Consider the following 27085-nt stretch of genomic DNA (forward strand, 5'->3'; position numbering starts at 1 on the left):
GAAACTGCGAGTTGTTGCAGCGAAGCTGTATTGGGCTAGGGTTCCATGTAGTCTTCGTGTCCGTGAAACAATAATAAATAAAGGTGAGCGTGGGCCGGTCCCGGAGATAGTAAAATACCGGGCCGAACCGCGGCTGAGGTGAGGCAGGCTTCAAGCACTCCGCCAATAATAATAATACTAATAATAATAATAATAATAATAATAATAATAATAATAATAATAATAATAATAATAATAATAATAATAATGAACCAAGATACATTGTTTCAAGTCTATGGGTATACTGGAATCGTTTGTGAACAGCACATGGACTCACGAGCAGGAGGCGTTGCCATATTCGCAAAGGACAGAATGTACGTACAACCATACACCGCAAGAGGACAATGCCACCGATTGTGGGGATGCATGTACCGTACAAATGAGACAGAATTGTGATATGCAGTGTTTATATCTCCAGGCACACCCAAGTGTGATATCGAGAAATTTATGACCACGCACTTTGCATGCGTTAGCCGTGATGACACTACCTCCGTGATCATCGCTGGAGACTTCAATGTGAACATTTCGAAGTCAGACAAGAAATGGTTTACTCAGTTTGTGCTAGAGGAGTTTGCTTTGGAGTGACACACCAATCCAAGCCGCTCAACTGCTCAACAACGATCGTGTATAGATTTAACTTTAACCAAAATTCTGTCAAAAGCTGTAACCGAACCAACCAGCGTATATCATAGTAATCACAAAGCTGCAGTCGCTACCATTACCAAATGATGAAAATTAATACATGTGCCCTTGTCTAACCCTGTGTGATGTGCTATAGCTTCGCTGGTCACCCGCCTTCACAGAGTGGAATGGCTGCTCAATTTTTTGCATATATCATAACGAGGGGTTCATTTTGTCTATTTATGATGTAACGACGACGATGTCTTTGTTTCCTTGATGCCTTATTCCAACATTTCTTGGTTCAGGTTCAGCGCCGGGTATTACGAATAAAACCGACAGTCATGTCTGGTTAGCGTCCCGCGAGCTTCAACACCTCGTCCACAGCATACGTTCTTACTTTCTGCGAAGAGCACATTGATCGGGCACACAGCGTCTGCAAGCGCCACGCTTCAGTACGTGCGTATAGCTTGTGGAGATCGTTTAGCGAAGCTGTTCGTGACGCGCAGAGTAGACAGAACCCCTTCAATTTGCTTCATCCCCGCCCCGGCAGCGATGTCTTGACGTGTGCTGATAGTTCTTTCCAAGTCGCGTTAAACACCTGGCGCTAATTGCTCGGGGTTTTTTCACGCATCGTTAGGCCCCGTTGCGCGATGTACTGACCGTTCATTCTGACTTCTTTATTTTCTTCCTTGCTTCTGAGGGCGATGCACGGGAACTTTTTACGCGTCAGTCTGTTTGGCCAGCCGACTCGACTCCTGCCGCACGCACAGCCGGATTAGAAGCATGTATAGCTTCCATGGCTTGCACCGGCGGCGAACGCTCGAGCAGTTCTTCATCGCTAACAGGCAGATGTGCCTCTACGCTGAATATTCGTGCGTGCTGGATGACCATTAGAAACAGTCTGAAACCATGCGAACGAAGTCACGCCAAGCTTCAGCAGCTGCACAGTGTATTACACGGTGCATGCAAAGTGTATGCGTTAGGTCACTTCGCTCAAGTTAAACGTATCTCTCGACGAAGCATATACGAACAGTCAACTTAGCGGAGGATAACAGAAAACGGCTCCAGCGAAGCCCTTGGCGCTCTTTGGCCACACTTGGCCCTTGCGCCATTAAACACTACATATCATCATCATCCTACAGCGAAGCTGCCGTATACGCATGATGCACGGTACGACTTGTGCAGGAAGACAGAAACATTGCGGAGACTTATGGCCGGAATGCTTCTTGGTGAAGTATTTCGATGCCATATATCTATACTGTAAGAAATACAGCCAGTTTGTGTCTAACTTTATTCTGAAAGGGACGGCACCTATAATGTCATGCCTCGTCAGGTATACGCGTAAATGGCATAAAATGCCTTCACAGGTGGGTAGTCTATTGAAGCGATACTTTCCATCACCATAAACTGTTCTTTGGCGCTCTAATAGAGGCCCCCGACTCTGTATGGGTCATGAAGCGGAAGCTTATAGTCGTCGTTTGCAAGCCAAAGAAACTAAGCGTTCTCGGCACACTTGAGATTGGTTTCGCGTTTTTATTCTTAGGACATGCCATGCTCGCACAGCTGCGGGCAGTGAACACATCAAATGACGTGAAATTCAACACGGTGTACTCAAGCTGACGGAAGCATTGGCGTTTCGAAGCATTCTCACCTTGTGGAAGTGTACAGTTTAAACGTGCTTATGCGTGTGTTTTTCGCTAGCAGGACACGTCTGATATGTCTCTCAAGCTGCTCGAACTTTGGCCCATATTCGAGGAGTGATGCGCATATGCAAGCGCAGTTCCTTAGGACAGGCGCCGGCCGCCCACGTCGGCGAACGATGATAGGGCCAGCTACAGCGATGAACAAGTCTCAGGAGGAGCTTTGTATATCCTTTCTCTCGTTCTTTTTATGTGTTATTATTTTTATTCATCATCATCATCATCATCATCATCATCATCATCATCATCATCATCATCATCATCATCATCATCATCATTATTATTATTATTATTATTATTATTATTATTATTTATTAAGCAGTGTTATTATATCACATGATTATTTCCGCTGCCTTTGCCGTCCACTTTCCTGATGCCACCGACTACTTTTAGCCTTCCTTCAGGCGTTTTATCTCTCTCTCTCTTTCTTTTTTTTCCCCAGCGCTCTTGGTGAACGGGCCATGCACATTTACGGCCTCATCGCGACTTAGAGCAGATTTTCCGGCCCCAGCAACAGTTTAGTTGGACAGCCTCGACGATGAGGTCCCTCGCGCGCCAATCACGTTGGGGGAAATGACACGTGAAAGGCACTCTCTTGGAGTCAGTGCTTAAATACCGCTTCGGTAGTAAGCACGCCGACTGAGAGGTCGTCATCGATAAGAGCTCGCGTGTCGGCTGGCCCCCAGGGGGTCTTCTGCGCACGGCACACGCACATGCACGTGCAACCTTGCGGAGCCACTCGAGCGGAGAAAGAGAGATCCACAGTGGGCGTGTTCGGAGACAGCCCGCTTGGCAAGGCGCATCAGACTTCTGTCGTTATTTTTTTTGTCTCGTTCTTCTTTAAGGCGTCCATTAAGGCGGTGTCGGCAGCGAGCGCGCGTGCGCGCGAGCATCTGTCACCGCGCGCCAGATGCGAGACGAGGATCCCGCGGAGACGGCGGCACGCGTCGCCGGCGTCTTTCAGCCTTGCGCCGAGTCTCGATTCGAGGCCTCTCCCGCGACATGCGCGCCTCGCGAACCCGCCCAGCGGCGCGCCATAGAATAAAGAACAACTTTAGAGAAGGGAAACTGTACCTTCCGCAGTGGTTCGAAAATAAGCAGCGGCAGCGCATGGAACTTACCTAGGTGGACGCCAGATGACGCTGCTAAAACAGAAAGCGGAAATGCGCATTTTCTTTTTTTTTAGAGCATTATTCAATATGGCCGCTTTTTGCCGGTGGTGTACGCTTGTATCCGCTCGTACGCGCCGTACTCGCCTCGGCTGCCGCGTAGCCGGTGCGTTCTAATTGCCAGGAGACCAAAGAGCCTCTACTGACGCCCATACAAACAAACCACAAGTGAGTGAACAGAACGTGCGACTTTATTGGCAGAAGACAAGCAGTGTATGTACATTCTCGTGCAATAGCAGAAATAAAATTTGTATGTCGAGATACACTGGAATCTTTGACGCGAGCTCGTAAACGGCTCACCGTCGTCGTCACACATGGCGGTCTAGTAACGAGCGACAACCAGCGGCTCATGCAGATTGGTCAGTGTCCCGCCTGTTTGCAGCGGCAGTCGCCGTTAAAGATGAGCAACTTGCACTGCGAAACAATCGGGTGAACCAGGCATCTGCTGCCGCAGCCAACACAGCGACATGAACTACCCGGCATTTTAGCCTTAACTCCTTTCCAACCTCCACGTTACTTTTCTTTCGGAGGCCGCTAATGTGTGGCTCGCACTTGGTCTCCCACATTGTCTCAATATGGACAAGTCGCTTTCGTGGGCATCACCTTCATCAGCCATTTTTGCGGGCCTTTGCACCCAACTTCACACACGTCGGACCATGTAAGCACGTATGCCGGTCTCCGTTCGTGCTTAATCGCGGCCGAGAAAGGCAACAGGCACAATTTGCCCATGGCTGCAGTAGGAAAGGCTGAACGTGAACGGGGAGCACGAATCACGGTGTGTAAATTGGGAGTCTATGTCGCTGTGCAGATTGCAGGAGCAAATGCTTACTTCGAGAAACTGCTTTCCAGTGCAACTGACCAGGCCGCCACATCCGATAAGCATAACACGGCGACCGTAACCAAGTGAGATAACAGCAAAAATAAACGGCAATCATTCACCACATAGTGTTCAGAGAATACGTTATACATTGGCTACAAACCATATGGCAACAGTGAGCATTCACATACACGGGTCTCTTAGGATACATTCAGCCGCCTACTTACAGGCATAATGCTTGCCTTCGTCGCATGTGGTGGTCTGGTAACGAGCGACAAACAGCAGTGCAAACAGATTGGACAGAGCGTCGCACCTGTTTGAACCGACAGTTGCCGTTGAAGATGAGCAACTTCCATTGCGAAGAAATCAGGTGATGCAGGCATCTGCTGCCACAACCAACACAGCGAAATGGACTATCCGGCATTTTAACGTTAACTCCTTTCCAACCTGCATGTTTCTTTTCTGTCGAGGGCCACTAATGTGTGGCTCACATTTGGCGTGCCACTTTGTCTCAATATGGACAAGTCGCTTTCGTGGGCATCACCTTCGGCAGCCATTTATGCGGGCCTTTCCACCCATGTGGCTATGAACTTCAAAAACGTTGGACCATGTAAGCACGTATGCTTGTCTCCGTTCCTGCTTAATTGCGACTGAGAAAGGCCGCAGGCACAATTTGCACATGGCTGCAGCAGGAAAGGCTGAACGGGGAGCACGAATCATGGTGTGTAAATTGGGAGTCTATGTCGCTGTGCGGACGGCAGGAGCAAATGCTTACCTCGAGAGACTGTTTTCCAATGCAACTGACCAGGCCCCCACATCCGATAAGCATAATACGGCGACCGTAACCAAGTGAGATAACAGCAAAAATAAACGGCAATCATTCACAACATAGTGTTCAGAGAATACATTATACATTGGCTACAAACCATATGGCAACAGTGAGCATTCACATACACGGGTCTCTTAGGATACATTCAGCCGCCTACTTACAGGCATAATGCTTGCCTTCGTCATATGTGGTGGTCTGGTAACGAGCGACAAACAGCAGTACAAACAGATTGGACAGAGCGTCGCACCTGTTTGAAACGACAGTAGCCGTTGAAGATGAGCAACTTCCATTGCGAAGCAATCAGGTGACGCAACCAACACAGCGAAATGGACTATCCGACATTTTAGCATTAACTCCTTTCCAACCTGCATGTTTCTTTTCTGTCGAGGGCCACTAATGTGTGGCTCACATTTGGTGTCCCACTTTGTCTCAATATGGACAAGTCGCTTTCGTGGGCATCACCTTTGGCAGCCATTTTTGCAGGCATTTCCCCCCGTACGGCTATCAACTTCATACACTTCGAACCATGTAAGCACATATGCTGGTCTCAGTTTTGAGCAAATCATGGCCGAGGTAGGCCACAAGCACAATTTGCCCATGGCTGCAGCAGGAAAAAATGAACGGGGAGCACCAGTTATGGTGTGTGTACACTGGGAGTCCATGTCGCTGTGCGGACTGCAGGAGCAAATGCTTACCTCGAGGGACTGCTTACCAATGTAACTGAGCAGGCCCCCACATCCGAGAAATGTAACACGGCGACCACAACCAAGTGGGGCACCAAAACCAGATTCTGCAATCTATCATTCAGTGTAGCTTGCGCAAAGACCCAGGCTATCGAGGAAGAAGAGCAACCATCAACGCGACTAGGAATATGTAAAATGAGAAAGCTTGCATTCAAGAGAGAAGCCACCCTGCTCTGCAAGCATTGAAGGCCAAAAACATCAAGAAAAGTAAAATGGTGCATAGCAAATAGTGCGTAGGTTAATGCAAGAAACATGTCGATGTTGCATCAGCTATTTCAGGAGAGGAATTGTGCATGACAACATGCACTAAAAGGTACTGCTACAGATATGTTATGCTACTAGACAGTGACTGGTGTTAAGTATCAGCGAAGAATCGGTTGACCTTTATGTTTGGATGAGGATGAATGATCTCTAACGAGAATGGGCAATGAAAAAGCTTGCATTTATACAAGAAAAATTACACTTGGCACAAATGGAATTGACATGGCCCGGAAGCTGATTAAGGGCAAACTGATGGAACTCTTTTGGCCAGCGTCGTCCGCGCTTGATCAGAAGTTGCAGGCGCATCTGAAGACGAAGAATTTCCATAAAGTCCTTTTTGAGTTACCTGGATGACTCAGCCAATTTGTCCGCGCTGGTGGAATGGTGGCTGAAGCTCTTTTCAGTCTTGACACAGTGCTCTGCAGACTTGATATCTCATGTAAATTCTTCTGCATGCACTTCTTTGTTCGTGGTGTAAAAGCCTTGCAAATTCAGCTCCAGCCCCTTTCTGTTGGTGTGGATAGGAGCTCCTGTGATGACCAAGGTATGCTTGGCATGGACTCTGTTGGGGCAGAATGGTGACACATGAGATACAGCACAGATTAGCCAAACTCGTGTGTTTTCTTTTATGTTCGAACCAATTATACTGAACCATAAACATGAGCAAACATTCATTTCTGCTGCAAACAAATGACATGTATCTCAAGACTAGCAAGACAATACAGCATATATCAGGCATACTTATTTCTGAACCACATGTTGTTTACCTTGTAGTAGCAGCCAATGTCCACACAATGGCCTTGTTGTAGCAGGCAGCAGCTTCTGTTTAGTGTGTGGAGTGTGTTGCTTTATACTGGTGCCATCCTCATTACTGCATGTCTGGAACAGAAATTTTGACTGAATCAGAAATTGAAAAAAGCACAATTTTGCCATATGAAATGCAAAAAGGTGTGACATATATATTGTAATGGTTTGCGACTACAGAACACATGCAAATATACCCTGTCTGTTCTAGGGCGCTTAAGCAGCACGTTAAATAAATATTGCTATTGTCCATAAATTTATGCCTGCCTAACTATACAATGCATGTAAACAGTTTAAGTATTATTAAGATCACAAATGAGAACATTCGTGCGTTCATTTATACACTGGAAGAGATCACACTGCTGGTTCCACAAGCAAATACATGAAAGTCATGAAGCTATTAGAACTGATGCATTATTTTTCTGCACGAACGTGATGCACTGCAAATAAATGCAAAAATAAATGCCCTACGGTAAACCAAACTGAACAGCAAGAACATTTGGAACCAACAAGTACGAAATATGAGTGAATTATCACGCTTGCAACTGTTTAATACATTAAATTCTGTACTTTCACATCATTTTACCAAAGGATTATTCGATTTTGTGGACGAAAAAAGTTGCCGGCGGACTCGAAAATAAGTTTTATATGTATATTGTTAAGGCTACCCAGTCACCTATGGCCACGGCTACAGTAAGATGAAAAATGAGGCGCGCGTTCCGATATCGCTCTTTCTTTCCCGATTGTGTGTGTATAACGACAGCCTCGCAAGTAACGATTTATTTAGGAAACAGCAACGGAGGATCCCGACTGCCATATGCTGTGCAGGATCTAGTTCGTTAACTTGTCTCCGCCTGTAAGTTAATGAGACGAATATTATATAACGATTCAAGCAGCGGTGTTAAACGACTCACCGTTATTGCCGTTGTCAGCCGCACCAGAATCCAGCTCCCGTTTCGATGCAGACGTGTTCCGAATGGCTCACGATTGATACCCAACTTTCGGGCTTACATGTCCGCTTGCAAACACGTCACTTCACCCCAGGTTAAATAACGCGTGACATCGAAGCGCAATAAACTAGTTTTAGCGAAAAAGAAGCAACCAGCCTGAGCGCACGAACATGAATCCGTGCCGCCATGCACTCGAAAATACCGGTAAAAATTTTAAATCCAGGCCAGAGGTCACGTGAAAGATCGATGATGCTGAACGCTATTTGCGTTTATAATGACAAAGAAACAATAAACTTACTTACAAAGAATACAATATCAAATTAGCAATGATAATTTCGCCCTCTTTTTCATGTAATAAACGTACTTCGGTAATTGTAGGAGAAAGTTTGCAAAAAAAAAAAATTGCGCTTATTACGGCGCCTCCAGCGGAAAATGTTCAAACTAACGTAAGCATCCCGAAGTGATATTACTATGCTGGCTTTGTTAGCAGCAGCGCGCGGTCGATTTTTTCGCCCTCTGTGGCCATTTGTTGAACTTGAGAGTGTGCGGGGCCTGGGCGCGCTTGAGTTCCTCCGGATCGGAAGGGCCGCGCCGTTTGCGCGCTGTCACCGTGCAGTACACTCGGCGTGCACCCGACTCCGACGCCGCGCTGCTGCTGCCGTGGCGGCGAGCTCCGCAGTGCCTGCTGACGTGACGCTGCAGGCCCTTGCTCCTTGTTTCACGTGGCCATGGCGCACTGCCTGTTTACGGGGGCTCTCACCCGTTCGCGACTGCAGCGTATATAGGGCCGAGAATGTCGTTCACCGATGGCGCTTTCGAGTTCGCAGCATTGGCGAGGACGCACCTTTTAAGCGAAAGCAGAACTGGCGAGAAAACACGTAAGCCTTGCAGGGGCCGTTAGGTGGCGCCGCGCTTTACGAGGCGTTTTACAGACCGTTCCGTCGAGAGGTCCCATGTGGGCGCCGCCGTGATTCGCTCCGGAGTGTTGTGAGCGCGAGTGAGCGGGCACTTGGTCGCAACCACGCACTAGAGGAAAGCGGAAACACCTGCCTCTATCAGCCTCCATCTTTATCGACAGTCAAAACTCGCAGATTCTGTCGCCCATGCGAACATTTGCACACGTGGCTCTGCGCGCCACAGCGGCAGCTACGGCCTTCTCTGAGCAGCAGCATCTCACGATCGCCTTGTTAAACCGCGACTGCTCCACAGAGACCACGCTGCGGTATATTCAGATATTGTCGCGCCCACTGTCCTCTCTGACGAGCACCACTATGGAAACGCGTACCTGCTTTCGCCGGTCTGCACAGCACACACATCGAACTTGCACGACTCTCATTTGCCTTCAACTGATTTTCATGCGCCTTTTGCTATAACACTAGAACAATAAACCGCTCGATTCACGTACGTAATATATATATATATATATATATCAATGGGTTCGTTGATCACATTTTCCCAATACACGAGTGCAGGGAGGGAGCGTTTCATCGTCATGCCAGTGACCCCTATTTTTGCATATTGCAACCAACGTTTTCTCACGGCTATTCGCTGTCACTTATTACTCGTAGCCGCGTGCGGACCATGCGCGCAATCGACCGTATACGCACTCCGCACGTAAGGGGGTAACCGTGGAACTCGTGCGCATTCTTCTGTAGGGTGATTAGGGACGTATCCCTCTTTCCCTGCTTCCTAGATTCCCTTCCAGCTTTCTTTAGTACCTCCGGCCACTGGCGCGTGCAACTAAAAGCTCAATGACGGTATGCGTGACTCGTCGTTGCACGAGGACCCTCGATGCGGACCCCGCGCAACTCGGGACCACAAGCCATGAAACCCGAGTTCCGGCAGCAGCGCGTGCGCTTGCAGCGCTTCCGGCCGAGGGTTCATGTATAGCATAGCCAAGGGGTTCGGGAAGGGCACTTGTCAGGCAAACAGAGCTCTACTTGCATTTGCGTGCAGTGCGGCGAGGCTACATCTTCCACGTCAGCGTCTGTGGAGGACAATGTTGACGTTGGAAATGGCGACGACCTCGCATAAGCGCTTTGGCCACGGGGGACAAATAATTGTCGTTAAGAACTATTAAAAAGGATAGCAAGTCTCTGCCCCAACGATACGAAAGCAGGCTTTGGCGCTTCTATCGTGAAAATTATCACAATTAGATGTCAAGGAAGAGAGCGTTTCTTCAATTCCGCTTTTTTTTTGTTTTTTGACTAAGTAGAGCCCTAAAAACGGTTAACACTAGTCAATGTTCGTAATGAAAGTATGCATGCGAACACATGGGGAGTATACGGGGAGTTACGGAGTTCGGGGAGTATACGAGCACGTGTTTAGAATCGCGTTACAGTTCGCTGCAGCATATTATATCATGATTTTTCCATGTAATGAGCATGGCATAGTTGTGCAAAAGTGTGGTCATAATATATAAAACAAAAAAATACGGTATCAGGCTACGAGATCTTATACAAGCTTTGACAGACGCAGTCATTATTTGGTTATCTGGCAGATTACAATGAAAATATGACAATTCTAACGGGTACGAGAAATCGTGAAGTACAAAAACTTCACAATCGCAGAGGAATAGCAACGACAGGCAGGGGACTTGGACAATCTTAAACACGCGCATAAAATTTTTCGCTTGCAGCGAGATGGAAGAAAAAGAAAACAGGGCGAGAAAAAAAGTTACACATGAAAGAAAAAGCAAGAAAGGCGCGTGAAGTTATACGAGTACATCATCCGGTAAGCACGATCAAATACACACAATAACTGGTGGCTAATAAGTGAAAAATAACCGACAAGCCCACTTCGCAATGCAAGAAAGAAAGAAAGAAGGAAAGAAAGAAAGAAAGAAAGAAAGAAAGAAAGAAAGAAAGAAAGAAATGAAAGAGCGACCCGTCCTATATAGGTATTGAGACCATCTAGGTATTGAGATAGGTATTGGGTTTGGTTCATGCCGCGAGACGTAGTGTTGAACTTGTGAAAAATAAGAGTACCTTATTTCTCGGTCGTGGTGCAATTTAAATGCGATTATAGCATTGTTTATTCTAGTATATTACCAAAAGTTAGTACCTTGTGTCGGCGACATGCCTGGAAGCTGGCAAATAAGGAAGGGAGCGCACATGCGCTTTGTTGAACCGGTACCTAAATGAAGTCTATGTTTGATCATAACGCAATGTATGCGGGGAAAATGGAGGATTCTGTCAAAAACTGGCATTTTCTGTATTGCACGTGGAATTGCCCCTGATCTTTAACCTAAAGCTACTACAGCAATGCCGCTTGCCGAGGTTGTGGGCGTTATGTGGACGCACACATAACACTGAGAAGGATAGTAACCGATAGTTTGGCCATTGCTAGTTTACCTTTAAGAGAAAGTTAGCCAGGTGCGTAAAATTCTTGCACAACCTGTACACAATGCGTGCAGGGTGCGGAAAGAGTTTTGTAAGACGATCGTTCTGATTACCTGGTACGTATGTCATATCACGAGAAGCTAACAAACAAAGACACCAAGGAAAACATAGGGGTACTCTTCCTTGGTGTCTTTGTTGGCGTCTCATGATAATGATACTTAAATATCGGGCCCCTCGGTTAACCCCCTTTCTTCTCGTTCTGGTACGTATATGCAATACTGACCGTCACGTCGTTGATAGTTAGGGCTCAAATTACAAGTAGCGTAGAGATTACACTCACTAAGAATGTCTAGCATGAAGGTTAGCTCCGGCCCTATAGAAAAAAAAAAAATACATTCTGTACTGTAGCGGCAGTGAGCTGACTGGTAGTGACCCTGCTGGTCGATGCCAGTGAACTCGTCTGGCCTTTTCCTCTTTTTTGTTTTTTAAATTTCAGGTCTCAGAATGCTGCAGGAATCTGCTTAATTCCTTGTTAGCCAGCATCTGGCGGAAAGGCGTATCGAATTTATTCTCGACCTGAGTAGAGTTACTGTACATGCATATACTATACTGCGAATGCGGACCCGAGCGTGCGGCGCTTCGAGAGCATTCGTCATGACTTCTAGCACGTTTGCCATACCGAGTGCAGTATGCGGCCAACAATGACTAAACAGAGACGCGGTTGTCGACAGTGCACCTTGAATGCAATGTTCAGTACAAACATCCTCCCCTCCTCAAAAAAAAAAAAAAAAAACAACTTTCGCTTTCTCCTGCAAGGACACATTTCTGACAGTTTCGTTCAGACCGACACTCTTCAGCATAACCGATAACGGGGCGTGCACTGCAGCTCACGTCGCATCAACAGGCCTGCACAGAAATACTGCGGCGGGGTGCGGCGGCCCGTTTGGCGCGCGTGCTAGTTAGGCCTAATGGAGGCTCTTTAGCCACGCGCGGCCTCTCTCCCCTCCCGACCGCCGCGGGCCGGAAGGAAGCCGGCCGCAGTGAGTTACGGCGGCGACAACCGCCGCGGCCTCCGGCGCCGTCGTCTCTCGTTGAGACGTCGACAAATGAGGGGTACAGACGCGTGCACCCGATGAGAGGTCGCGAGAACGGGCCGAACGACGTTTTTACGATCGGACGGGAACGCCGCCCCACTTCGGGGCCAAGAATGGTTCCCTCGGTGGTGTACGCGCGTTCCGTTTACACGTCGAACGAACCAATGTATAATGCCAGTCCGGCTATATATATACTATACGAACCTTCATCCCCGGACGTCAAATGCATGCTTTATATGGGACCTCATATTTCGCATCTAATTATACTGTGCAGATGCGCCAAGTGTGGATATATATATATATATATATATATATATATATATATATATATATATATATATATATATATATATATATATATATATATATATATATATATATATATATATATATATATATATCCACACTTGGCGCATCTGCACAGTATAATTAGATGCGAAATATGAGGTCCCATATAAAGCATGCATTTGACGTCCGGTGATGAAGGTTAGTAGACGGACACGGCGCGCACAAAAGAAATATCGCAGGCTCTCAGGAGATATACAAGGGGGAGGGGGGGGGGAGCAGCCAAGAGCTGGCTGCTTACCAGGCTCACTGAGCGTTCCCATTTCGTTAGAAAAGGCATCGCTGACGCGTGTTATGTACGACTAAATACCGTAATCCTCTAACAAGAAGAAAACGAAATCTTTAAGCAAGACACTCATAGCTCATAAATAAAGTCGCACTTCTTATTACGCTTTGAATAGCCCAGTCGGCGTGTTTCACTCGTCCACTACAGCGCACGTTGCAGCTGGAGGTAGAATGTCGAGCAAAAATATGTTCTCTCGTGTACATTTATCAGATCCTTATGTATAACTGTGCAGTGGCCTGGAGGAAAAGCGAAAATAAAAGCCTCTTAAGAACGGCTTTCTCGGGCGAAAAGGGGCAAAGCTTAAACATGGCCTCTCAATATGACTTGTGCACAGAACGTTCACTTGGAATATATATATATATATATATATATATATCACTTCTGCAGGAAAAACAAAGAAGAAAACTGCGGCGTACTTGCGATATTAGCCTCAATTGCATTTTGCGCATCCCGTTGTCTTCAGCACAAGCCTAAACCACCGTTCACAACAAGTAATGTGGTACGCATATCTCGGGCAACTTCATGGAATGGGTATAGCCCGTACGTGAACGCGAGCCTCTGCTGTGTTGACACGCAAATGTACAAAGGAACCGAACGCTTGAAGCGGCGTCCGATCCCGCATGCGTGTCGTGCACATATAGCACACGCTACAAGCACCACCCACGCCGTATCTCCGCGTTGCATGTGGACGCCTCGAATGAGTGAATGGGTGTACACGAGATATCGAGAGGGAGAAAAACCGTGCTTCGAGCCCCATTTTGCCTTCCTTCTAGACATCGCACATGCACAAAAGCGGCGTAGTCGCGCAGGCATTGAAGGCGACGCTGAACGAATCGCGTACGTTCGCGGAGCATGCGCTAAATGGCCGTTCCTCCCCCCCCCCCCCCCCGCGCACTTCCCATCGGGCGCACTATATATATACGCGCACGGCCGTCGTGCGCTCTCGAAGGGGAGCGCGGGTGCATACGCAATGAAGGGACGGTCGCACATCCGCCGAGCTTTCAAGAGGGAGGGGCGCGTGGGGAGGGTGTCGGGGACTTCTCCTGTATACACGAGACAGAAGGAGCGCGCATGGCAGCTTACGTAGCCCACGCGCATAGTTGGGTGCAGTGGTTGCTGACGGTGCAATGGTTCTCAGAAGGCGCCAGTGAAACATCGAGCGTAGTGAGCGCGATTTCTCTTTCCAAGCCTGTACGCGCGGACCTTGATACTATACGTCGTGCTTCGTGCGGCAGAAAGCACGCAGGCCACAGATTTACTCGCCCAAAGCGCGGCAGAAATCGCTTCCTTCGTCATCGTAGTGAGGCTACGTCATCATGACTGCAAGCATGGTAGAGACGCAATGTGCGCCAAGTATGACAATAGATGATATTGTGTGTAAATAATAATAATAATAATAATAATAATAATAATAATAATAATAATAATAATAAACAACCATTGTAGAAGTCCGGGCAAAGCTCTATCCTGCTGCCAAAAATATATTGAGCGACTATAGCATAATAAAGAGATACAGTTTCAAATTCGGAAGGCATCAACGACGACTCTATAACGTCGTCGCTTTGGCCCTCTGAGAGCGCATTGCATACGCGAATGAAAGAGATAACTCGGCAATTCTCTTTTCCACGCGCAATTTCCCCCCTGAAACTTGCATACGGTGTTGGACGAGACAATACTGAATCCTGCGGCCTGCGCTTCCGAACGTGTTATCAAACGAATGCAAGCGTCTGCATCCATATAACCACCGTGAAAGCCGCAACAGGCGAACTGCAGACTCCCCGTTATGTTAGGGTGACTTTTACTCCCGACAGCAATTCTCGAAACTGGGTTCGCCATGTGCATCCGGCCTTTTTCCTACGTCATTGTTGGGCCCCCGCATCATCTTTACCATATCGAAGAGAAAGGCAAATCTTTTCCTACCACCGCCATCAGTGCGTATCGAATTGCAGTTGTAATGTACCGTTAACAACAACAACAACAACAACAAATGTGGTCTTCAAGGTTCCAAACTGCACACTGGATCACGAGAGACGTCGTATAGTGACAGCCTCACCGATTGAATTTTGACCACTTGGGGGTTCCTTAACGTGCATTCAAAGCACGCTACAGGCGAGCGTTCTGGCACTTCGCCCCCTTTGAAATGCCACTGCCGGGAGTTGAGCCCGCGACCTCAGCTCAGCTCCACAAGCACTCGGCCACCGTGGGGGGTGTGATGTGCAGTCGGGGAGATGGACGCGCTGACCACTGAGCTATACTGCGCAACGTTCGCGCTTGGTACCCCGCGGACTCAAAAGTGGTTGCACGGCGTATGTGCGTGTGTTTCGGAGGACGCAGCAGTCAGTCCTCTGTAGCCGGCAACACTGTAGCGGACTGTGTGCTTCGCAGAGTATACTATCTGCATACCGTTCTTGGCCAAGTGCTTGCGCAGATAGTCAGTCGAGTCTGCCTATACTGTATACATAGACCTCCCGTCATACTTTGTGGTGCGGGAAGCATTGGTGTAGCCAAGAAGGGCACGTACACCGGGCACCGTGCAACCCCCACCCGCTCCCAACCCCCTTCGAAAAATAATTCTGGCTACGCCACATGCGGGAAGGGGTCTTTTCTTTTGTTATTATTTAAGTTGTAGTTATCACTTTCATCAACTTAACGAATGTATATGCAGGCTTCTGGTAAGATGTGCCTCTCGCATATCATCCCCCGCAATGTCGCGCACGTTCGCAGGTTGGCATCGGTCAGGTCGAACTAATAGCCCAAAAATGGTAGCAGCTTCCGTGTCCTTTTCCTGTTTCGGTCAGTTTTTGTCTCAAGTCGTACACGGGAGTGCACTTCGCAAGGGCGTTTTAGGCGAGCGTGAAAGAGAGAACGAAGTCACATAAAGGACACGGAGCCGAAATCGTGAAGCACCCGATATTCTTTGGGCCTTACTCGACACTGTACTGAACTTATACAGTGTGGACAGATTAGGGGTAGGGAAGCAGCAGAGAGATAGAGAGAGTCTCCTAGACAGCTTTGAGGTCTCGTAGTATCGACGGAGGCTGCGCGGTCTGTCCTTTGCAGGCGCAACCGCTCACGTGCGTGCGTGCGTGTGTGAGTCACGTTGAGCGCACTTCCGGTGGTCAACTTCCGGTTAGGGAAGTCGGGGGCAGGACTGCTGCGGTAGCCGGGGCTGCGTACGGATGAGACGCGTTCCGTCTCCACTTCGTGTTCGTGCGTGCGTAAAAGGGGCCCCTCTGAGCTGGACCGCGCGTTCCCGGCGGCGGCCGCAGCGCTGTACGGAGGACTGGCTCATATACAGCTACGCCTCGGACTTGGAGGCCCCGACGAGTGTGCCCATCCATCCACACGCGCAGACGGAAGAACATGATTCTCTCTGAGAATGGATGTATCAAGCAAGGTTCCCGCGGAGCGGACAGCTGGCGATTTCAAAAGGAACTTGTCACTTTTACCGTTAGCAAGGCAAGCATCGCGCAGCTCGGTGCGCCCACGATGGGGCATTGGAATGAGAGAGTTTTAGATTAGGGGACGCAAGCGGCTTGCGTATGCAGGAACTAGGGGCGACGGTACTGCGCGTGCGCAGACCGAGACGTAGGGGTCTGCGCATGCGCAGTACCATCGCCCTTAGTTCTTGCGTACGCAAGCCGCTTGCGTTCCCTAATCTAAAACTGTCTATTATGGCAGAACCCGTCTCACGTCGACGTTAACGCGACTAGCATTGAAGCAACGTAGCGACACTCCACGCGCCGCTCCGCTGCCATTCGCTGAGCGCAGTCACATGGAACTTGAAATTGTCGCAGAGAAGCCGACCCTACGTGTTTTGTGTTGCATGTCAAATTGCGCTCCCAAATTCTCAACACGTACTTGTCAAACTGCACATGCATGTACTGCATGGCATGCAGGTAAATGTTGCATGTAAAACTGCACTCCAAATTCATGTCATGCATGCACGTCATGTCAAGCACCTCACTTCATTCATGTCGTGGCATTCATGATTGCGGGGCAAATTTATGGGCAATGATATATCACAGCCCCAAAACCGTTACAAGGGACATGTGAAAACATTGATACTGCGTAAATAACTAAGTGTATACAAAACCGCTTGACTTACAACTGGAACTTCATTCAGACAGAACCGTAAGAGGAATAGGGAAACGTGATAACCATTTGACGGTGAGTGGCAGGTGCAGTGCGCCTAAAATACGCGCCAGGGGTTAATCTCGCAGTTCTACGTTCATAACAAGCTATGTAGATAACTATACAAATACGTGAAGTCCTTCTCGACCAGAGCCAATAGACTGCTATTTAGAGCGTTCTAGCAGATCCTGACTGCCCTGCGTCCTGCTATACCATGTGTTCCAGCTAACGTTAGGCAAGATCATTAAAGAAAAAAAAATTCAAAGAGCTAGATACAGTTATATGACCTACTGGAGACGGTCGTCAGACGTCTGACTACTGGACACCGTCTGTATTAAAATCGTATCTTGCACCGTGTTTTCTAAACATTTTTTTTTCCTTTGAACGCCTCGGCTAATGTTAGCTGGGACACCCTATACAAGCGAAGCCTCCCTGCTAGACACACAAGAGGATGCGCGTATTTTTCAATGTATTTATTTCAGCCGTGAACCTGCATTGACCATGTAATGAATGAATGAATGAATGAATGAATGAAGAAACGGAGTACTCGTGCATCCTTCTCCTTCGAACTCCTGCAGGGTGGCAGCCGCTCCACGCACGCAATCCGATGCACAACCGCGCCGCAGCCCGCGGACAGGCGTGCCGCTAAGCGTGAACCCGGCCGCCGCGCGGCGTTTGCGTTCGCACACGCGCTCGGTGCCGCCGCAGGCGCCGCCGGCGCGACGCACGCACGCACGCGCAGCTCGCTCGTATCACCAGAGTAGCGCGCAAATGCTGCCGCAGCGCGAACAGAGAAAGCGAGGAAAGAACGGGGGAGGGGGTCCTTTGATGTCGGGATTGAGTCCATTAGCGTGGGTTAGCGGGGGGATGTCCCGCTGATGGGTCATTAATAACGATTTCGTACAGTGCTCCTCTTCTCCCCACGTAGTTGTGTGTGGTGTGTGTGTGTGTATGTGCGTGTGTGTGTAAGGGGCGAAATGTTACGTGTCCGCAGCCGCGTGGCCCCCGGAACGCACTCCCGAAGCAGCACCGCCGCGGCCTCGTCTGTGTCCCCGCGTCGCGTTGCATCGCGCGCCTTGCGGGAACGTGACGGGCGCCGCGATAAGTTGATTCTGGCAGACGGGAGGGGGCGAGCGATGTTCGGTTCCACGCGTTCGCCCCCCCCCCCCCCCTCCCCTCCCTCTGTACATACACACACACACACACACACCCGCCAACAAATGTATATGAGCAGAGCCTGTGGAGGGGATAGCTGCTGCCTATATGTAGAGAGAGATGAAAAGGCGGCGAGAAGAAAGAGGGGGGGGGGAGAAGGGGGGAGCTGCGGGAGGGCTGTGCGTGTCGTGGCTTGCCTCAATGAATGTCAAGTGCCTATACTGCCCCCACTAGCATTGTCTTCTACACCCTCTCTCCACTTCGCCTTTCTCTCTCTCTCTCTCTCTGTTTTCTGTTGCTCTGACCTGAAGCTGCCACAACCATCGCTTTTTATATTGCCGGCCTTTTTGATATTTGTTCTTGTTCTGTATTCTTGTCTCGTCTATGTGGCGGGCCACGGGTCATCTAAATGGGGCTCGCTCTGCATGGCTTGTACAAGAGGCGGTGACGTTTGGACACGCTTTATGCGTATGTTCGCTTTTAGGCTTTCTTGTTTCGTTTTTTTTTCATGAACAACACGAGAAACACACACACACACACACACACACACACACACACACACACACACACACACACACACACACACACACACACACACACACACACGCACACACACATATATATATATATATATATATATATATATATATATATATATATATATATATATATAGTTCGTTTTTACATTGTGTGTACGAAGAAGGCGCGTTGCTTAAGCGGTGACGAGGCTGTTGGTTGCCCGAAATGTAATTCATTTAATTTCATTAGCCTCAAGACATAAGCAGTTTGCTTGTGCAATCCGATTAAAGAAGGCATTTTTTTTTGTTCGGACCTCACGCTCCAATTAATGATGGCGGCTTGCTTCTGTAAGAGTTCTATGCGTCGGACGTAGCAGAAGCAGGCAGTTTGTCGTTTTGTGGGCAATCGCACGCCGTCCGCATCATAAGAAGTCTGCGGTTCACACTAAAAGAAATAAAGAACAGTCCTGCTTCTGAAACGTCTGAAACAGTTCGAGTAATGAATCGAACACTGTCGAACTTCAGTAGGATATCAGAGCCTTCGGAATAGCCGGAAGATATCTTAAAGCCTTCGCCGTGAAAACAGAATATGATACCGGCAACCAATACGAGAAAATGCGCATACGAACCGTGCATATTCGCTTGTTTGCTGATGATTGCGGGATTGACCGCAGCATAATGAATTACTCAGACGAAGAATTCTTACAGAACAATCTTAAAGAGACACAAGAATGGTGCCACGTCCGGAAAATGTCCCAGAACCATAAAAAATGTAAGCTCGTGTGGTTTTGCTCGTTGCTTTAATTCCCTTTGTTTTCCTTACAAGATCGCTGACGTTGCGATTGAATCGGCTCATTCAATAAATACTTAGGCGTTACATTGTTCGCCGATTTCTCATGGTGCGCTAACGCAACTACTACACCATCCGCTAACAAAGCACTAGACTTTACGAAACGGCATCTGCGCCATGCTTCGCAACATGTAATATTACTAGAATATAAATCACTGGTTAGACAGAAACTCGAGTACGCATCTACCATTTGGAAGTCGCATCATCAAACATGCATAATCAATGCAGTTGCATCTGTTAAAAATCGCGCCACGCGGCTCACTCGTTCCTCGAATTCATATGGCGTTAGCATTTCCTCCCTGCAAACTGAGTTCGGCTTAACAGCTCTTGCCGCCGCCGCCGCCGTCGTCATAATAATAATAATAATAATAATAATAATAATAATAATAATAATAATAATAATAATAATAATAATAATAATAATAATAATAATAATAATAATCACACTTTTACTCACCTTTATTTACGTGAAACCCTTTATTTAAACGTATATCAACCACTCCTTATGTAATACACGTAATGGGATATTTAAGCTAATAAATTGAAGTGCATAGGCGTCCGTGGAAGCAAATTAGTTAAATAAAGGCCGTGCGAAAAAACAAGATGACAACAAAAATTACTAGAAAGAACATGTATATAGTGCCATTCCACTCTGTGAAGATGGGTGACCAGCGAACTGTCCATTGCCGTGCGACAAACGCCGTATACGCACATAAATGGCAGGCGAGGCGCGTCTAGTCACTCCTCCACGATGTTGAGCTTCGGATGATGACGAGGCGCCGGGGGTTGTTACGTTTCGCCTACAACGCGCGGTAATGCCGGCGCGGATGCAACGGACGCCGGGGCTTTGTTCAAAGCGGCGGACATTTTGGCCCGTCCGACGCCGCCGCAGCGCCTACCCGCCAAGCGTGTCCAGGCGTGTTTCAGTGCCACGTGTCTTCGTGTGTGTGTGTGTGTGTGTGCCCACGCTTGTCAAAGCGCGGCATCAGGGGAGCGGAGCTCCCCAAGTGAAGGTTGGCGATGCGTCACTACACTCGGTTCAGCAGGTCTCTCGGCTCGACAGTTCGCGCCGTCGTGGGGTCATGCTCCGCCGTCCCGTGACCTTCATCCCGCGACCTTCATCCCGTGACCTTCTCTTTTGGACCGCGACGCCGAGGGTATAAGAGCAGCTGCCCCCGGACGCCAGGAGAGAGGCTCCGATTTGTACTGTTGAGTTACGTGCTCTCCCGTCTCTCCACTTCGGTCGACCTGACCGGCCGCTCTTTTGCTACGTTAGAATAAACAAGTTGTTCTGTTACCAGTCTTCTCTTGCTTTGCCGGGACCTTCGGATGCTTCCAGTGCCCCAGGCCGCCAGGCCAACGCTACCCTTGGGGCTTGCGACCCATTGGCAATAACGGGCGTCAGCACCGAGACCCCAACAACTCGTGCCAGCGGTACGATTCCAACATCTGGTTGCCAGCGGTGAGATCGCGACAACGGAGGCCAGCAGCGAAGAGATGCGGTTGACTGTATGCTGAGCAGCACAACGACCATCCGGGAGCAGCGCAACGAGCCCTGTGTGATGACTGGTTGCCTGCAGCGGAACGACTGCGCTGAAGTCTTGGCTGCAAGGTTTGGTGAGTGCGGGACTTTCTTCTTCTGAGTTTTGCCAGGCTTTTGTTAGTGTTAGAAACAGAGCTGGTAATTGTGGTTGTCGTTGCTACCGGGTTAGTTTGCGGCAAGACAATAGTAGGCAGTAGAGAAAGCAGCATTCAGAGCAGCCATGGATTTGAAGTCGTTGCGCAAACCGAAATTGCTGGAGCTTGCGAGAGAGTTGGGTCTGGATGTCTCAGACAAACTCAGAAAACCAGAACTGCTAAGGGCTATTCTTGAGTTAGAAGCTGAGGATGACGAGCTGTCGGAATGCCTTGAGACCATTGAGGAGAGGGAGACGGCAAAAAGACAGGAGCGTGAACTTAAAGAACAGAAAGAGAAAGATGAGCGTGAACGAAAAGAACAGAAAGAGAAAGATGAGCGTGAACGAAAAGAACAGAAAGAGAAACAGGAGCGCGAACTAAAAGAACAAAAAGAGAAAGAAAAAGAAGAGCGCGACCGTCAACACGCTTTGGAAATGAAGCGTCTCGAGTTAGAGATGGAACGCGCTCGTAATGGAAGTCAGGCACACGGTGCAGGAGAACGAGTATTGTTCAAAATGACTGACCTGATGCGGCCGTTTAAGCTTGGAGAGGACATTGGTTTGTTCCTGGTTAACTTTGAGCGAACGTGCGAGAAGCAGGGGTTCTCTCGGGAAACGTGGCCACAGCGCTTGCTCACTTTGCTACCCGGCGAGGCGGCCGACGTAGTCGCTCGCTTGGAGAGAGAGGAGGCAGAGGATTTCGACAAAGTGAAATCGAGTCTGCTAAAAAAGTACCGGCTGTCAGCGGAGGCGTTCCGTCGGAAGTTTCGGGAAAATGAGAAAGGCAGAAGTGAGTCATATACAGAGTTTGCGTACAGGCTTATGTCAAACATGCAGGAGTGGCTCAAAGAAGAGAAAGCGTTTGGTGACCACGAGAAAGTTCTGCAGTGTTTCGGGCTAGAACAGTTTTATAGTCGGTTACCTGAGAACGTGCGGTACTGGGTCTTGGATAGGCCAGACGTTAGTACGGTGGCTAGAGCCGCTGAGTTAGCCGAGGAGTTTGTGACGCGTCGGGCTCGTGGAGCTAAGGACGGTCAAAAGGGTGAATTTGGCTCCAAGTTTGAGAGGCCAAAGTTCACGCCCATGAGAGCAAAGGGGGATACACGTAGTGCGGATGCGAGTGAAAGCAGTCCGACCGAACGTAAGGAGACGGCGGCAACCGAAGCCGAACGCAGAAAGCGGTTCGAGATGAGGCAAGCGCGCGTTTGTTATACGTGCCAGAAGCCGGGTCACTTTTCGGCGCAGTGTCCAGAAACAAAAACACAAGTCGTGTTTTTGTCTATATGCAGCACTGACGAGAACATGAAGCTTCTCGAGCCTTACATGCGAGACCTCCTCGTGAACGGGAAAGAGTGCCGAGTGCTTCGCGATTCCGCAGCTACAATGGATGTAGTTCACCCCTCTTACGTAGAACCCGATATGTTCACGGGCGAGTGCGCATGGATCAAGCAAGCAGTGGAAGCTCATAGCGTGTGTCTGCCGGTAGCAAAAGTGCTTATTGAAGGACCTTTCGGAGCACTTGAGACGGAGGCCGCAGTGTCATCTATGCTGCCCCCCCAGTACCCGTACCTATTTTCGAACAGGTCCGATCACCTCCTGCGCGAGAAGGGGCTTTTGTTTGGTGAGGCTAGCGTTCAGGCCTTAACCAGATCGAAGGTTCGGGAGCTCGCTGCAAAGGCGGTAGTTGCGGGGCCGACGTTGTTGAACGATGAGAAAGGGTCAGAGGCGCAGCAAGCTGGTATTCAGAGCACGCCCGAACAGAATAAAATTGAGCCTGTAGCGTTAAAGGCAGCAGATACTGGAGAGGAAATTCCCGACACGGGAAAGTTAGAAGAGCTGTCTCCAGATTTGCTCATCGCGCCTACGTCAGACGGACTTAACAGGTTGCTAAAAGTCAGCCGCTCGGCTTTGATAGCCGAGCAAAAGAAGGATGGCAGCCTAGAAAACATACGCTGCATTATCAAGGAAGGTATCGCCAAGAAAAATGCTCGCTTTGTGGAAAGAGGTGGGGTCCTGTACCGGAAGTATCTAGACCGCAGAGGAGTGGAGTTCGATCAGCTGATCGTGCCTCAATGCTATCGTCAGGATCTGTTGCGCTTGTCGCATGGGGGTTCGTGGTCCGGACACCTAGGAGTTAAGAAAACTAAGGACCGTCTCTTGCAGGAGTACTATTGGCCAGGGTGTTTTCGGGACGCAGACCACTTTGTGAAGACATGCGACACCTGTCAGCGGGTGGGCAAGCCAGGGGACAAATCGAGGGCGCCGTTGAAGTTGGTACCTATCATTACGGAGCCTTTTAGACGGCTCGTTATTGATACAGTGGGACCTCTGCCGGTAACAGCCACGGGGTACCGACACATTTTGACTGTGATCTGCCCAGCGACAAAGTTCCCTGAAGCAGTGCCGCTTAAAGAACTCAGCTCAGTTGAGATAGTCAATGCACTACTGTCCATATTTGCGCGAGTTGGTTTTCCTGCAGAAATCCAGTCAGATCAGGGTACAGTGTTTACTAGCGCTTTGACGACAGCCTTTCTCGAAAGGTGCGGGGTAAGGCTGTTACACAGCTCAGTGCACCACCCCCAGTCGAATTCCGTTGAGAAGCTCCACTCCGTCATGAAGCGCGTGTTGAGAGCATTGTGTTTTGAACATCAAACTGACTGGGAGCTGTGTCTGCCTGGAGTGATGTTTGCTTTAAGAACCGCGCCGCATGCGGCTACGGGGTTCTCGCCAGCTGAGCTGGTGTACGGTCGCTCGCTGCGATCTCCGCTTCGCATGCTTCGAGAATCATGGGAAGGCAGGGGCGACGACCCAGTCGTGGTAGAGTACGTGCTTAAGCTCCTCGAACGCTTAAGAAGGGCACAGGAGTTGTCAGGTGAAGCAATGGCAGAGGCCCAGCAGAGGGCCAAGGTTTATTATGATCGGACAGCCAGGGCCCGTCGTTTTGAGGTGGGCGATGAGGTCATGATATTGCGCACATCGCTAAAGAACAAACTCGACGTGCAGTGGGAGGGCCCAGCACGGATTGTTCAAAAACTGTCGGACGTTAACTACGTGGTGAGTCTGCCAGGAAAGCGGAAAGCACAGCAAGTTTACCACTGTAATCTGCTCAAACCCTATAAGCAACGGGAAGCAGTGGTGTGCATGATGGTAAACGTGCCCGAAGAGCTTCCGGTCGAGCTTCCGGGACTAGGCTCAGTGACAAACAGGAAAGACACCGATCAAGTCATTAGTGACTTAATAAGTAAAGCATCGCTGTCGCCTGAGCAGAAAACCGAACTGCACCAGCTCTTACAAGAGTTTCAAGGTCTGTTCTCTGAGAGGCCTGGTAGGACTTCTGTCCTTTGTTGTAATCGCACCGCTGGCCCGAGTTGTTGGGGTCTCGGTGCTGACGCCCGTTATTGCCAATGGGTCGCAAGCCCCAAGGGTAGCGTTGGCCTGGCGGCCTGGGGCACTGGAAGCATCCGAAGGTCCTGGCAAAGCATGAGAAGACTGGTAACAGAACAACTTGTTTATTCTAACATAGCAAAAGAGCGGCCGGTCAGGTCGACCGAAGTGGAGAGACGGGAGAGCACGTAACTCAACAGTACAAATCGGAGCCTCTCTCCAGGCGTCCGGGGGCAGCTGCTCTTATACCCTCGGCGTCGCGGTCCAAAAGGGAAGGAGGGAAGGTCACGGGATGAAGGTCACGGGACGGCGCAGCAGGAGCCCACGACGGCGCGAACTGTCGGGCCGAGAGACCTGCTGAACCGAGTGTAGTGACGCATCGCCAACCCTCACCCACACGACGGCGCGAACAGTTGAGCCGAGAGACCTCCAGGCTCCTCATTCGGGGAACTCCGCTCCCCGGCTGCCGCGCTTTGACAAGCGAGGGCACACACACACACACGCACACACGAAGACACGTGGCACTGAAACACGCCGGGGCACGCTTGGCGGGTAGGCGTCGCGGCGGCGTCGGACGGGCCAAAATGTCCGCCGCTTTGAACAAAGCCCCAGCGTCCGTTGCATCCGCGCCGGCATTACCGCGCGTTGTAGGCGAAACGTAACAGACCGCCCCGCCGGGGGAAGGAGATCCCGATGGTCAGGGGACTGCATCCGCTGTCCGGAGGGATGTCGCTCGATGATGCTCATAACCGAAGTTGGGCGTCCTTGGGCGTTTCTTGAGCGCAGCGCACAGAGAAGGCCTCGTTCTCACGTTCAGGTGCACACAGGACACTGCAAAGTGACTTCGGGAGAGTTGACATTTTTGTTCTCGTTTCCGGCAAGCGTTAGAACCACGCCAAAAGTCAACCGCTCAGTCAGCAAGCACGGCACAACCCTCACTAAGCCCTGCCAGGCTCTTTCCCCTTTTTTTACTGCTGCCTAGTTCCTTACAGTAGTTTAGCAGCACTCAGAACGCGTCCACAAATCGGAAAAATTGCACTAAAAAGCACATCATCACTTTGAAACACTACACAAAAGCAATAAGTTAAAAAAAATCCTGCCTCAGGAAGAAAAACATCAGTAACAAGCAATTTTGAGGCTGATTCCCACGTTAGGGGCTTCGACTTAAGCCATCGGCGTTACCGTTGAGACTCCCCTTTTTGTAACGCACCTCAAAGGAATATTGTTGCAAAGCGAGGCTCCAGCGCAGGAGGCGGCCATTTTTGGGAGAGATGGTCTGCAGCCATTGGAGAGGGCAGTGATCCGTTTCAATGATAAACCTCGAGCCAGCTAGGTAACATGACAATTTCTGAACGGCCCACACGATACACGCACACTCTTTCTCGGTGGCGCTATACGCCTGCTCACGACTGGTCAGCTTACGACTAGCATACAGGACGGGGTGTTCTACTTCTCCATTTTCCCGTTGGCACAGTACAACGCCCATGCCTCGCTCACTAGCATCACACTGAACAACGAACCCTTTTGAGTAGTCGGGCGATCGTAGCACAGGTTGGCTTGTTAGGGCGCTCTTTAGGGCGCTAAAAGCTCTTTCCTTCGTCTCATCCCAGACGACTGTTTGCGGCTCTGTCTTTCTTAGAGCATCCGTCAAGGGAGCCGCGATATCAGAGTACCTGGGGATGTACCTCTGATAGTAGCCGGCGACACCTAAGAACGACCGAATATCGGTCTTCGTGCGCGGTTGCGGGAAGTCTCGCACAGCGGCCACCTTTATTTCAGAGGGGCGGCGACGACCCCGACCAATCACGTGTCCGAGGTAGACAACCTCGGCCTGTGCTAACTGGCACTTGGGAGCCTTGACTGTCAAGCCCGCATCGCGCAGGCGGGTTAGCACTGCCCGCAAGTGCGCCATATGTTCCGGCCAGGATGCGGAGAATATCGCTACGTCGTCTAGATACGGTAAAGCGAATTCTTGCTGTCCCCGCAACACTTTATCCATGAGGCTTGAAAAGCAGTATGGCGCGTTCTTCAAACCAAAACTCAAAACTTTAGGACGGAATGTCCCCATTGGTGAAATGAATGCCGCATACCTACTAGCCTCTTCTGTAAGTGGAACCTGCCAATAACCCCTGACAAGATCTAGGGTGGAAATAAACTGAGCGCTACTCACTCTCTCAAGGCGCTCCTCGATGTTAGGGATCGGATAAATTTGATCCTTAGTGATGGAATTAAGCCTGCGGTAGTCGACGCAAGGACGAGGTTCCTTGCCCGGTACCTCAACTAAAATCAAAGGGGAGGTATAATCACTCTCACCCGCTTCAATAACACCGAGCTGTAGCATTTTCGTTACCTCAGCCTCCATAATATCG

General features: G+C 49.5%; 1 protein-coding gene and 1 long non-coding RNA gene across 2 annotated transcripts in view; both read right to left on the minus strand.

Annotated features, from left to right (window-relative positions):
• Positions 1-27085, minus strand: part of LOC126516911 (uncharacterized) — a 157702-nt gene that overhangs the window by 64599 nt on the left and 66018 nt on the right. The gene's annotated exons all lie outside the window — the stretch shown is intronic.
• LOC140215349 (uncharacterized) lies at positions 6168-8093 on the minus strand. The gene is made up of 3 exons (XR_011892302.1): positions 7898-8093; positions 6947-7058; positions 6168-6741 (listed from the first exon to the last, which is right to left on the minus strand). It is a non-coding gene; the product is annotated as an uncharacterized lncRNA (long non-coding RNA).

The sequence above is a fragment of the Dermacentor andersoni genome, chromosome 1 (genome assembly GCF_023375885.2).
Source record: "Dermacentor andersoni chromosome 1, qqDerAnde1_hic_scaffold, whole genome shotgun sequence".
In the NCBI taxonomy this organism is placed as follows: Eukaryota; Metazoa; Arthropoda; class Arachnida; order Ixodida; family Ixodidae; genus Dermacentor; species Dermacentor andersoni.